At 43.7% G+C, this 10,057-nt stretch overlaps 1 long non-coding RNA gene across 1 annotated transcript; it reads left to right on the forward strand.

Moving 5' to 3' along the window:
* Positions 1 to 2,156: 2,156 nt before the first annotated feature.
* On the forward strand, positions 2,157 to 9,988 carry LOC109889743 (uncharacterized). Its single transcript, XR_002255322.2, has 3 exons — positions 2,157 to 2,325; positions 8,960 to 9,057; positions 9,578 to 9,988. It is a non-coding gene; the product is annotated as an uncharacterized LOC109889743 (long non-coding RNA).
* Positions 9,989 to 10,057: the final 69 nt, after the last annotated feature.

The following is a 10,057-nucleotide window of genomic DNA, read 5'->3' on the forward strand; positions in this document are numbered from 1 at the left end:
GGAGGTCGTACGCCGGAAAAACGTGCACGTTAATAAATAAAAAAATAGACCTGGTTTCTGGATTGAGGTTAAAACCAAATTGAAAAGACCCCACACAATAAATCCCACGGTATTAACGCCAATAACAAATATTCATAACTGGTGTGTGTGTGTGTGGTAAACCATAGGTCAAAAACATACACACGAACAGGCCTTACTTATCTGGGAGCCCCTTCTACGGACTAATCCGGGGACTTTTATACTTATAAAACTGCCTAATATCACTAAGGAAATATTCCAAAGAGATAATGAATCCCCCTCTTCTTCTGGAAAAGAAAGTGTACATTTCATTAGCATTCACTACATCTTAATCAGCAATCCAAAAGTATTAATTATAAACCAAACACGATAATGGTAAATCCACTGTCCTCACTCCAATCATTAAACGTTTGTTTTAATCCACCCCATCGTTTATGTATCTCTTATTTGGCATGTACCACCCTTTAGACTCGGTGGCGAGATAATGACGCCGTGTCTAACGATTCACTGGTCTCTTTTCCCCATGATTCTCCATATCCACATTGCTCTTCATGTTCATGAACTAAAACTTAGTTCATTTTAGGTTTGGGAACCCCAATGCAAATTTCTCTTGACCCCTTCTCCCTTTCGTCCATTCTATAAATCTATTTCAGAATAAAACAACATAACATGTCTCACGAGATTAAAACCCCCCCAAGGTTTTCTGAGTTGGCAAGGAGTGTTTGGCCAGATAACAAATTCTAACAGATTCTTCAAGACAAAATACTTTTTCCTGAGGCCAATTTCTCATCATAAGGAATCTGTGATATTTGATCCCTGGCATCAATTAAAAAGTTGTAAGACGTGAGCTCCTACATCTCCCCTCACTAAAAAACTGTAATCTCTATGAACCGCTAACGACCAAACCGAGGCCATACACTGCTATGTAACATTTTCCTGTCCCGCTGCTTTCAAGAAGATTTCTTGCGGCTCTTTTGAAAAATATAATATATTTTAAAAATATATAAATGCTTGCAAGGCGGCAAGATATCTTGTGGAGCCAAATAAAATCACCCGCTGACCAAATTCGGCCAGCCTTCCGCCAGTTGGGGAATCCTGAGATACAGTGTTTGCTAGCTAGCATGTACTAGCTACCTGCACACGCAACATTGGTTAGCATAACGCCCTGGACCAGAGCTTGTGTGCCAACTGGTATGTGCATAGCACACTGACGCTCTGGAACAAAGCTACTGACTCATGCTATGCACACGAAACCAACAAATGTCTACAGGTTGTGCACGCACATACCATTTCAGATGCAAAAATACAATTTGGGACGCATGGGCTTTGAGGTTCGCATATCAAACGCTGTCAGCGCAAGTAATCTGCAGCTGGGTGCTTCACCTTTGTTTTGATTCCAAACATTCTTTGTGTGGAGTAAAGAAAGACATACTGTCTTAGGCTACACAACTGTCATTTGACCAAAAGATCTCTCAACTATAGAGCTGTTTTTGTCTAAATTGATTGGGTTAAGTGATCAAAGTATCTGATGTGTCAATGACTGTAAATTCAACAGTTGGTAGTTAGTTTAATGAATGTATTTGATGCGGTTAACAGTTGTATCTCTTGGTTTGTTTGAAACAATTGCCTTTTTGACAATTTCCCAACAAGTCAGGCAAAAACGCAGAGCGCCGTCTACTTATCAAAAGGTTGTACACAAGCAACTTAATCCGGATCGGTCTACACATTTTGAAGTTTGAATGGGGTTTCTAGTGTTTGTGTGTGTGGAGTAGACTCCTCTCAGAGATACTGCTGGCCCCTGTTCTACACAGCTGGCCAGAGAGCTAATGAGAACAGGAGAAAGGAATGGGCAAAGGATGTAGGGCAAGGTTCAGGGCCAACATTCCTATGACTTCAACCAGAAGGAGAGGGATGTAGAGATGGATACAGGGGTGGGGGATGTAGGGGTGACGACTGACACTCCCTTCCGTAGAAATCCAAGAAAAGAAAGAGAGAGGAGGGAGGAGTGTTGCTATGCAGTCTTGACGTGTCACCTTCTTAAAAATATGTGTCTGACGTGTGGGCGTGCAACCTTGTTCTCCCCCATTTCCTTATTCATAAAGTCTGAGTCGTCCCGATGGTTCAGTGGCAGACATGAATGAACCAGATAACATCCTGTTGCTACATAGGCCTACACCCATACACAGTCACCACTTCCTGTTTGACTGATCGACATCACCAACTGTAACTCATGACACTGGGGTGATGGGGCAATGCTCAGAAGAAAAGGATGAAGTTCCCACAAATTTCCATAGACTCTAATCTAAGGTCAGTATTGAATTCCCCCCCCTGAGGGTTAAGGTTAGTATCGGGGAAGGTAAAGCTGAACCTGGATGTTGGGTTAAATCAACTTCTACCGGGACTATGGTCAGAAGAATGGAGGGTGGTAAGGTTTAGAAGAGGAAAGACAGAGGAATAAATTACATGAGGTAGTCCAGTTGTATCCTCTGACTGTCTCAACTCCCCTCCTTCCTAACCAGAGATAATGCCACAAAGATATGAGCAAGAACTGTCTTGTTAAGTGATTGAGAGAAAATGCCTATTTGTCAAATGAGCAGACAGCAGTCACCTGTTTCTGAATTGATGATGATAAACATTATCAGGATGAGGACAAGGATGTGCATTTGATCAGACATGCAGACATGCTTGATCAGACACAGATGTGATCGACTGGTATTGAACGTGTTTCTCTAGACCTTGTTAGCCCACTGAGCTAAAGCTTGAGAACCAACATGAGTCTTTGGATATCAGACTAATTTCAAGAACCACCCCTACTATAATGACACACTCAGTATGCTTTATTTCTCGATGCATCGGTGTAGATCTGACATTTACAAAACAAATATGCAAACTTCAAGAGCAGCAAGAGCATTCTGTCGGGCTGTATCGCCGCCTGGTACGGCAACTGCATCGACCACAACCACAGTGCTCTCCAGAGGGCGGTGCGTTCAGCCCAACACATCACCGGGGGCACACTGCCTGCCTTCTAGGACATCTACAGCACCCGGTGTCACAGGAAGGCCAAGAAGATCACCAAAGACCTCAGCCACTCGAGCCACGTCCTGTTCACCCCGCTAACATCTAGAAGGCGGAGACAGGTGAATCAAAGCTGCGACCGAGAGACTGATAGAAGCTATTTATCCCCAGGCCATCAGGCCATCAGGCTGCTTAGCAGTCATACCCTGCCCTGAACCTACTACTACCTGGCTACTACCCGGTACTCTACCCTGCACCTTAGAGACTGCTGCCCCTTTGTACATAGTCATTGAACACTGGAAACTGTTGAGCATGAAAAACTCAGCAGCGTTGCAGTTCTTTACACAAACCAGTGCGCCTGGCACCTACTTCCATACCGCGTTCAAAGGCACCTAAATCTTTTGTCTTGCCTATTCACCTTCTGAATGGCACACATACACAATCCATGTCTCAATTGTCTCAATGCTTAAAAATCCTTCTTTAACCTGTCTCCTCCCCTTCATCTACATTGATTGAAGTGGATTTAACTTGTGACAAGTACACCACCATGTTCATGAAAACGGTTCGCTCCTACAGATAGTGAGTCACGTGGCTGTAGTGTGCTACATAAAGAAGGCAGTTAGGCATCAAGTTACTCTTGGAATGAACGTTAGAATGGGCTAAATTTGCCAGCAGCATACCACCCTGCATACCACTGTTGGCTTGCTTCTGAAGCAAAGCAGGGTTGGTCCTGGTCAGTCCCTGGATGGGAGACCAGATACTGCTGGAAGTGGTGTTGGAGGGCCAGTAGGAGGCACTCTTTCCTCTGGTCTAAAAAAAATATATCCCAATGCCCCAGGGCAGTGACACTGCCCTCTGTAGGGTGCTATCTTTCAGATGGGACGTTATACGTGTGTCCTGACTTTCTGAGGTCATTAAGGATTTTTTATTTATTTTTTATTTCACCTTTATTTAACCAGGTAGGCTAGTTGAGAACAAGTTCTCATTTGCAACTGCGACCTGGCCAAGATAAAGCATAGCAGTGTGAGCAGACAACAAAGAGTTACACATGGAGTAAACAATTAACAAGTCAATAACACAGTAGAAACCAAAGGGGGAGTCTATATACAATGTGTGCAAAAGGCATGAGGAGGTAGGCAAATAATTACAATTTTGCAGATTAACACTGGAGTGATGAATGATCAGATGGTCATGTACAGGTAGAGATATTGGTGTGCAAAAGAGCAGAAAAGTAAATAAATAAAAACAGTATGGGGATGAGGTAGGTGAGAAAGGGTGGGCTATTTACCAATAGACTATGTACAGCTGCAGCGATCGGTTAGCTGCTCAGATAGCTGATGTTTGAAGTTGGTGAGGGAGATAAAAGTCTCCAACTTCAGCGATTTTTGCAATTCGTTCCAGTCACAGGCAGCAGAGTACTGGAACGAAAGGCGGCCAAATGAGGTGTTGGCTTTAGGGATGATCAGTGAGATACACCTGCTGGAGCGCGTGCTACGGATGGGTGTTGCCATCGTGACCAGTGAGCTGAGATAAGGCGGAGCTTTACCTAGCATGGACTTGTAGATGACCTTGAGCCAGTGGGTCTGGCGACGAATATGTAGCGAGGGCCAGCCGACTAGAGCATACAAGTCGCAGTGGTGGGTGGTATAAGGTGCTTTAGTGACGAAACGGATGGCACTGTGATAGACTGCATCCAGTTTGCTGAGTAGAGTGTTGGAAGCCATTTTGTAGATGACATCGCCGAAGTCGAGGATCGGTAGGATAGTCAGTTTTACTAGGATAAGCTTGGCGGCGTGAGTGAAGGAGGCTTTGTTGCGGAATAGAAAGCCGACTCTTGATTTGATTTTCGATTGGAGATGTTTGATATGAGTCTGGAAGGAGAGTTTGCAGTCTAGCCAGACACCTAGGTACTTATAGACGTCCACATATTCTAGGTCGGAACCATCCAGGGTGGTGATGCTAGTCGGGCATGCGGGTGCAGGCAGCGACCGGTTGAAAAGCATGCATTTGGTTTTACTAGCGTTTAAGAGCAGTTGGAGGCCACGGAAGGAGTGTTGTATGGCATTGAAGCTTGTTTGGAGGTTAGATAGCACAGTGTCCAAAGACGGGCCGAAAGTATATAGAATGGTGTCGTCTGCGTAGAGGTGGATCAGGGAATCCCCCGCAGCAAGAGCAACATCATTGATATACACAGAGAAAAGAGTCGGCCCGAGAATTGAACCCTGTGGCACCCCCATAGAGACTGCCAGAGGACCAGACAGCATGCCCTCCGATTTTACGCACTGAACTCTGTCTGCAAAGTAATTGGTGAACCAGGCAAGGCAGTCATCCGAAAAACCCATGGCACTTATCATAAGAGTAGGTGTGTTAACCCCGGTGTCATGGCTAAATTCCCAATCTGGCCCTCAAACCATCACGGTCACCTAATAATCCCCAGTTTACAATTGGCTCATTCATCCCCCCTCCTCTCCCCTGTAACTATTCCCCAGGTCGTTGCTGCAAATGAGAATGTATTCTCAGTCAACTTACCTGGTAAAATAACAGATAAAAATAAATAAATCAAATGAGTAACCTAAGAGACTGAGTGTGTTGTATGATCCTTGGTGCCGGTTCCAGTATCTAAAAAAAATGGCAGGCTCCCGGGTTTGTCACGCACAAACAAAAAACATCCAGTCAGCAGCAGGCCTGTGGGCGAAAAATATAATTGATGAGAGGTCGAAGGAGAATGGCAAGAATCGCGGAAGCTAACAGGCAGGCCACAAACATATAATGTTTGTACAAATAATGGCACAGTACAATAGCGGTGTGCAGAACAGCATCTCGGAAAGCAAAACACGTTGGTCATTGTGACGAATGGGCTATTGCAGCAGACGACCGCACCGGGTTCCACTGCTGTCATCGGAAAACAAGAAGAAGCGGCTCCAGTGGGCATGCGATCACCAACGCTGGACAATTAAGGAGTGGAAGAGCGTCCCCTGGTCCGATGAATCCCGGTTCCTGTTGTGTCATGCTGACGGCAAAGTCAGGATTTGACATAGGCAGCATGAGTCTATGCCAACATCCTGCCTGGTGTAAATGTTACAGGCTGGTGGCGATGGTGTAATGTTTTCCTGGCACACGTTCGGTCCCTTGATACTAATTGAGCAATGTTTCCATGCCCCAAAGAATTCAGGCTGTTCTGGAGGCAAAGGGGGTCCAACTATATGGGTGTACCTAATAAACTATACCTAATATATGGCAGTATTGACTCAAGACGGGGGTTTGCTTTCCGCTCTCCGTAGTCGTTTTCTGTGTCTGCCATATATAACCATGCTTGAAAAAGCCTCCGGTAGCTTAATCCAGTTGAATAAGGGGATGTTATTCTAAGTTACAATTAAATACTAAAACCGTACTTGTCCGGTGTCATCAACCTAAGAAGACTCTTAAGGTACTACAAACACTGCCATACAGTGCTTTCGGAAAGTACTCAGACCCCTTAACTTTTTACACATTTTGTTACGTTACAGTCTCATTCTAAAATTTATTAAATAAAATGTTTTTATCAGCAATCTACACACAATACCCCATAATGATTGAAACAAAATAGAATTAGCTTACTTACATAATCATTCAAAACCTTTGCAATGAGACTCGAAATTGAGCTCAGGTGCATCCTGTTCCATGAATCATCCTTGAGATGTTTCTACAACTTGAATGGAGTCCACCTGTGGTAAAGTCAATTGATTGGACATAATTTGGAAAGCCGCACAACTGTCTATACAAGGCCACACAGTTGACTGTGCATGTCAGAGCAAAATCCAAGCCATGAGGTCGAAGGAATTGTCCATAGAGCTCTGAGACTGGATTGTGTTGAGATCTGGGGTAAGGTAACAAAAAATGTCTGCAGTATTGAAGGTCCCCAAGAACACAGTGGCACACTCCTTCGTTCTTAAATGGAAGAAGTTTGGAACCACCAAGACTCTTCCTAGAGCTGGCCATCCGGCCAAACAGAGCAATCGGGGAGAAGGGCCTTGGTCAGGGAGGTGACCCTAGAACCCGATGGTCACTTTGACAGAGCTCTTGAGTTCCTCTGTGGAGATGGGAGAACCTTCCAGAAGGACAACCATCTCTGCAGCACTCCACTAATCAGGCCTTTATGGTAGAGTGGCCAGACGGAAGCCACTCCTCAGTAAAAGGCACGACAGCCCGCTTGGAGTTTGCCAAAAGACACCTAAAGACTCAGACCATGAGAAACAAGATTCTCTGGTCTGATGAAACCAAGATTGAAATCTTTGGCCTGAATTCCAAGCGTCATGTCTGGAGGAAACCTGGCACCATCCCTACGGTAAAGCATGGTGGTGGCGGCATCATGCTGCGGGGATGTTTTTCAGCAGAAGTGACTTTGAGACTAGTAAGGATTAAGTGAAAGATGAACGGAGCAAAGTACAGAGGGATCCTTGATGAAAACCTGCTTCAGAGGGCTCAGGACCTCCGACTGGGGCAAAGGTTCACCTTCCAACAGGACAACGACCCTAATTACACGGTCATGACAACGCAAGAGTGGCTTCGGGACAAGTCTCTGAATGTCCTTATGGCCCAGCCAGTGCCCGGACTTGAAACCGATTTAACATCTCCCTTGTGACCTGAAAATAGCTGTGCAGCAACGCTCCCCCATCCAACCTGACAGAGCATGAGAGGATCTGCAGAGATGAATGGGAGAAATTCCTCAAATACAGGTGTGCCAAGCTTGTAGAGTCACACCAAAGAAGACTCAATGCTGTAATCGCTGCCAAAGGTGCTTCAAGAAAGTACTGAGTAAAGGGTCTGAATACTTATGTAAATGTGATTATATTTTTCACATTTTTAAATGAGCAAACATTTCTAAAAGCCTGTTTTTCCTTTGTCATTATGGGGTATTGTGTGTAGATTGATGGGGAAAAAACGATGTAATGGAGTTTAGAAAAAGGCTGTAACCTAACAAAATGTGGAAAAAGTCAAGGGGTCTGAATACTTTCCGACAGTCATGTATCTTGATTCAAGTTAGAATGACCTTTGGCAGTGATTTCAACTGTGAGTCTTTCTGGGTAGGTCTCTACCCAGAAAGAGTGAATTGTGACTAATGATGAGTGAGAAAGATGAGAGGCATAAAGATCATACCCCCCCCCCCCCAAAATCGCCAACCATCTCTGTTATTGTAATGGTGAGAAGTTAGCATGTCTTGGGGGTATGATATTTGTGCGTCTAACTTTCTCACTCATCATTATTCAAAAATTCATTTGAGACTATCCATAATCATGGTAGCATCCACATTAATGTAAGTGGTAAGAAACATATATTCTTATTTACAATTAGTGACTCCAAAATTACACAATACATTATTTACCATTACTTTCTATTGATGACAAATGATCTGGAACACAAACAAAAAATGCATCCAACAAGTTTGTAGAGTCACAAGCATGATGTAATAATCATTGCTTGCTAGGAATATGGGTCCAAATACTTAACTTTTGACTACTTTAATACACGTAAGTGAATTTGTCCCAATACCTTTGGTCTCCTAAAATGGGGGGACTGTTCAAAAAGTGGTTTAATTTCTAAACGGTTCACCCCGATATGGATGAAAATACCCTCAAATTAAAATTGACAGTCTACACATTAACCTCAGTCGTTGTACCATTTCAAATCAAAAATGCTGGAGTGCAGAGCAAAAACAACAAAAAATGGATTTGATTTTTATACCTGGAGAGACATAGGTAGACTGCCTGCTTGCCTCAAACCACAGTTCTAGGATCAGACTATATCCCTAATCATAACCTTATCCATAAGGGGGAGGATATACAGTATCTGACCCTTGACCAATGGTTAGTTTCAACTTCTACAGGCCTAGTCCTGCTTCCTTGCTGCTTACCACAACTTATTCCACTTCTTGCTGATTTACCCGTAGGTCGTGCCTGACCTCCACGTCGCAGACAGCGTGTCCGTGACTGAGGAGCACCAGTACTGACATACAGCAACCTGCTCCACCTCGCAGTGAAACAGCTGGTATTTGTTGTGCCATTTACCCCCACCGACAACTTCTCACATGAATGCATTACATATTTTTTTAAGGTGTTGGGCAAAGCCTGAAATTGGGTTTGGGAATTACCCTTTAAAACTACTCATCCGCAAAATATCATAGCAAATATATGGCTCTGGGACAACTCATCCGAGATTCTCATTATGATACCCAGGGGGGTGGAATCATATGAAAGCTATCGTTCTGCTTCAGTCTTTGTTCCTAAGTAGGCCTACCACTGTGAATGCATGTATCAGAGCGCCTCCATCCTCCTTTGGAAAAAGTTCAAAGGTAATCGAGGAGAGGAAATGTAGAAACAAATGCGCTTGTATGAAATTACTCTCCTTCACTAGCATCATGCAAATGACATTTACAGGGGTGGAATCCCAAAATAAACGTGTAAAGTAGTAAACATAAATGTAGCTAGTTGTGCTAGACATTTTATAGATAAAAACTATATGCTACTTATTTTAAATATATGCATGCTTTTCTCCACGGACAAAACAGGAGCTGATTCAAAGGGCGTGGCGGATTACAAAACTCTTCCACGAAGGACCCTCTTGTGCTTCCTCGGCGGGAAGAGGCGAGGAGGACACTCCTCCATTCACCTACTAGCCAATTGACACCCTCCTAGACCACTTATTGGTTTCCCGGTCACGAAGTAAAGGAGGACGGAGTCGTCAACAAGAGGATGAACTTTTGCCCAATTGAGAATCTCCCATGTCAAAACAATACCAAAATATTCAATACACCTTTCTACATATCTAATTATATATTCAATATATGGCAACAATATATAAAGCGGTTACCGAAAATTGCATACTTCATCACGTGTAGATATGTGCACCACGTTATTGCTCTACAGTGGATGCATCTTGCTGGCTTTCACTCACATTAAAAAATATATATACTTTGTAGTCACCAAAGCTCCCAGAGCATGTCTTTCATTTATTTACACTTTAGTACGTCAATAGACCATTAGACCAA

This window comes from Oncorhynchus kisutch, linkage group LG4 (assembly GCF_002021735.2).
Source record: "Oncorhynchus kisutch isolate 150728-3 linkage group LG4, Okis_V2, whole genome shotgun sequence".
NCBI classification, from domain to species: Eukaryota; Metazoa; Chordata; class Actinopteri; order Salmoniformes; family Salmonidae; genus Oncorhynchus; species Oncorhynchus kisutch.